Raw genomic sequence first — 4,975 nt, 5'->3', positions numbered from 1 at the left:
CTGTAGCATTTGTGGATTCTTATTTCATTCCAAGAAAAATATATTATCTGAAGTCCTAATCTGCATAATAGAAAGTATAGCAAATGACAATCTTACTGACGCACCCAGGAGTAGATCTTTTAACATCTTGCCCCGGTTGCTCAAATACACAGAGACAACCTTTGCCTCACACAGACAACAAAGTGACAGCAAAGGCATTATTGACCGTCCTCCGATGACACTGTGCAGGCCCCTTCATCTGTAAAGCATAAGAGGCCTTCATCTAGCTGTTAACATTATTTAGGCTTGATAGCCCTGTTTTGGTTACCTCTGGCGTCGTACCTTTGTGCGTATGAGTCTGAACTAAAATATGCACATAAAACCAAGGTGAGATCATGGACAATAGATTGTCTTTCCAACAGAAACACCCTGATCTCACGCTCCATTGTTAAACTCCAGAGAAGAAGACATTTTTCTCTGTGAATGAAGTTCTCCGACTGCAGTGAACTGCAGTCAGACTGCATTCATGCATCAGCCAGGAGCATTCCCCACATTAGAGGAACACTTCAGTACAGCCGTCTGGTTCTTTGTTTATGAGTAACACTTGGAGGGAAAAAAAAAGCCATCAGAATGATTTCCCTGGGGTGTCACAGAGGATGCTATATCTGGCCCCCCACCTCACTTCATTCACACACATAGACACACATAGCTCTTTAGTTTAAACTGGTTATTATGCTGAGAACCAATTACAAGCAGATGTTGATAATTAGTTATTTCCCCTTTGCAAATGAATACTGACCAAAATATTGCTTTAAAAATAACTGGGGGAGTAAACTGTTTGCTATTGTTTGCACTGCCACATTTCACTTACACGGGGACACGGGGCTGTGAACGGAAATGAGAATGACTGTGAGCACAGTGAGATAAAAACAACATTCCAAGTTTAGGTAAAGGTACTACTATCTTCATAATAAAGTGCATTGCTGTAATGTATTCCACTATATGTAAAAAACTGAAGGAGTTTAAGTCGTCTCTACAGTGAACAAATTAAGTTGCAACATCACAATCGCACACTTGCATTGGGTAATCAATCATGTTTTGTCAAGACAATGAGATGGCCTTTATGAAGTGGCAACTCCTCACTCACTTATACTCCCGCAGGTGATAAAAACCTGTTTCGGTCTGAGTTGATTTATTTCTCCCTCCGCCACCCTCACCTCCCCCTCTCCCAGCTTCTTATTATCACGCTTGACCACAACGCTTCTTATCGTGAGGCTTATGTGTGTCCGTGTCTGTTTGAACTGCAGAATGCTCCCATGAGCAGGAAACTGTTCCTCCAAGTGAAGCCATTTGTCACAATAAATAGTCCAACACTCTTCGACAGAAGTGTACCTGAGAGCGAAACTCCGGGGCAATGCTGCTAGGGAATGATAAGGACGCAATCCACAGGTGTTGCAGAGGGAAACTTTGGGGCACACAAGTTGATATTTGGTACTGGATGTTTTTTCAGTGCAGGCACTAAATGCTCTGGCAGTGTAGGGGAGCACAGATTGTATTTCCATATTCTATTTTAATCAAACCTAATTGTAAATTTGAGATATTCTTATATAACTAGTGACATATATGGGCACCTCATTTTGGGCTCTTTCTTCCACCCTGTTGCCACAGTGTCTTGTGGGCATTCAGGTTCCGGAAAAGCCCAGTGCTTGAAAGAAATTTGCTGAATGAATACTTAGCCTTACAATGTGGTATTTCTTTCTCCCCTGACTTGCAGTGAGAACGATTCATAAACACATCAACGTGTGCTTATGGTATAGCTTTAAAAACCCTTTTGACAATAGGCTCTGACATGCTTTCAGTTGCTTTTGGTTACTCTCTCTCTGTCACCATGGTTGCTGCCCTATTCAGCTCTAGTAAACCAATTATTTATGATATAGCCTTCTGTGAAATTTATTTACCTGACATTGATAGGCTTAATGAGCACTGAATTGATTTATTTGGCAAGAGCTTGAGTGTAATGGCTCTTTATGTGTATATACTAAGGCCTGCTCATCAGGTTTGAACAGCGCTTTATAGCGCTAATTTTGTCATAATATCTTTATTAGTAATGTGCACTGTGAGGTAACCTTGTTTCCTGGGAATGAAGTGTAAAAAGTTCTAAATTAGCTTGCCCGTTACTTTGTGTCGATCACCTTAATGACTTGATGGATTTTGTTGAAAGGGCAAAGCATTTCTGAATGAAATGCTACATTTATGTGGATGATACTGGGTAAAGGGATCTGTATCCAGACTGAATCCAGACTGCCAGGTATAGTTATGTAAAGGGAGCAAACGCCCTTGGGTTAAAGTTAAGGAAGATTTTTGGTTTTGCATAAATTTAGATTATCATACAGGGTGTCAAGTCAGGATGGTAGTTTTTCTGCATTAAATCAGAGCAGCATCTTTTCCCTGGCTTCATCCTAAATAATTCTAAATCCAACTTTCTAGGAAAGATAAGTAACAATATTTCTGTGAAAATGTAATTCAGTCAGTATTATGTTGCATCTATGGATTCGCTGCGGAAAATGAGTTCTATTACCAAAGAGTTTTAGGAGCAAAAGGAAGACACCAGAACTAGATTTTTAAAGGGGGCCACAAAATGAGCAAGCAAAAGGGAACTTGAAGTGTGTAGTCCACTACCAAGGCCAATGGAATATATGGAATTTCTTGTCCATGCTCTTCCTCTCCATCAATTGTCATGAAATATAGCTTGGCAGTTACTATATTAAGTATAATGGCTGTCAGACAAACAGACAAATACTACTGAAAACCTTCCTTGACTAAGTTGACCTTCCCCATGGATTATGCCTGACTGAAATACATTTCTGGCTCAACAAAGGTTTCATAGTGCCTAGAAGGAACAAAAAAGGAGTAAAAAATATACAGAATTGACAATTCTCTTGGACATGCAGCATAAGTTGCCATATGAGTTATTTTGTAATATAGTCTTTAGATTTGTGGTGGTTTAACAATGTATTTGTCATTTCTGTCATCATATGAGTTTGATCCATGTGGAATGTAGAAATCATATTGTGGAAAATGATGATGAGGATTAAGGAATGTGTTTTCTCAGAGTAAACGTTGGTGTTGTTTCATTAATGTAGATATTCACGGTCTCTGGGGCAGATTTTGGATTAGTGCAGCCATCTTTCTGTGAATGTCAGCAAATATAAAGCCTATCGGCTTCGTAACTCTGTCAATACCCGCCCATCTGTAGCATTGTTGAAAAAGATATATTCAGAATTCTGCTAAAATGAGGTGTTAACTATTTAAAATCAGATATTCCATTGTATATTTGCAGTGGGATGTTCTGTTAAGGAAAGTACTGATATTGTGTTTTGGTGAACTATGGCTGTATGCCATGTCTCTAAGAACCACATTCAGGCGACAGGCGTCCATGGAATGAATAATAATGGTTAGAGTAGCATTCAAGGGAGCATCAAGGTTTACTCAAATGGTCACAGTTGCCAGGCCACCGTTGCCTTAAGCATGTATGGATGTACAATAGCTGTGTCTGAGTGGATGGGTGTGTATGAGTCCCTGATACATTTCCTGTGTATATACATGCGTCACTACTGTTTCAGTCAATATAAGAGTTCCGAGAGCTTTTCTGAGTCTTATTTTTCCTTTCATTGAGATGGATCATGGAGATATGAATCATGCCATACACTTGATAATTACAAATTCGTTGTTGGTTTGAATTTGTCTGTGAGAAAGTGGTAATGATATAGATCCGTGATTATTGTTTTGTTATTGATTAGTAACAACTTTGTGAGTCTGTGAAAAACATTTGATGTTGTTTAATGAGGTAATGTAGACAACGCTATCTTGACAGTATGTTTGGTGCTGCTATGACACTGTATGGCCTTAGGTGTTTGCTTGTGTTCTGGAATGTCTAATTTACCAATTTAGTTTCAGATTGGCTCTAAAGGGAGGAGGCTCAACAGGTTTACCTCCTTTCTGAGAAAATAGATTAGTTGCTATTATTGTTACAGGCATTGCTTTTGACTTGGCAAACATCACAGATTTTCTCGCAGCATGAGGATCAACTGGTTAGCATTTGTATATTCCTGCTATGGGGGCGTTTTACGTTCGAGATTCTCATGTCTGACAAAAAAATAGTGTTTTCCTGTCCATATTTCTGTCTTTCTCAGACGTACAGTGTTTAATGTGTATGTACAGATGGGTGTTTAGTCACATGGTAGTTGTTATGCTTCAATTTTTTTTGTGCAATGTTGTGTTTACTGTAATAAAGTCTGTATGTCAAATTATAACAGGTAATCTTGTGCTGTCTTTATTGGAATTTTACATTGTACTGCATAGCAAGAGTGGCTAAATATGAGCTCTTTCATTCACATTTGTGGTGTCAGCAGAGTTTTGACACAGGGAAAATGGATGGCCTGAAGATATGAGGAGGAGATATTTTCCAAGAGAAAAAAATCCTAGAACTGGCTGTTCAATGTAAATAAAGATAACACGAAGAGTGGTAATTACTATAAAATGTCATATTGTCAGCTTTTTGCATAGAAATATATGAAATCATGAAAAATTTGCCTCAACTATCATGTGAAAAGGAAAAAATAAACAAGATCTTCAAAGATTTAAAGCACAAGCCTTGTGTGCAGTAAATCTCTTTACCAAATGTTTTGTAGCCTTTGAGCATTTACAAACCCAAATCTCCTGCTGAGAAGGATTAAATTAGTAATGAGAATTCTGAAAGTGGCTCCGGAGAACTCAAGAGACACTCATGTTAATGTGTCCACAGACAATGAGACAGTAATAAACAAAGCTGCAAAAAAGACAAAAAGCACAATGTTTAGAGTGCAGTGACTAGCGGACCTTTGAACTTAGATAAGGCCTCCAAAATAAAAACAGCAGGACAGTAAGAATTGAGCTGTTGGTTAATTTCCTCCACATCAATAAGAATTATGGTGGTCTTGGATGTAAAATTCCAAGG

Source organism: Leuresthes tenuis, unplaced genomic scaffold (assembly GCF_036924035.1).
Source record: "Leuresthes tenuis unplaced genomic scaffold, fLeuTen1.0.hap1 SCAF_12, whole genome shotgun sequence".
NCBI classification, from domain to species: domain Eukaryota; kingdom Metazoa; phylum Chordata; class Actinopteri; order Atheriniformes; family Atherinopsidae; genus Leuresthes; species Leuresthes tenuis.
This window is presented reverse-complemented; position numbering follows the sequence as displayed.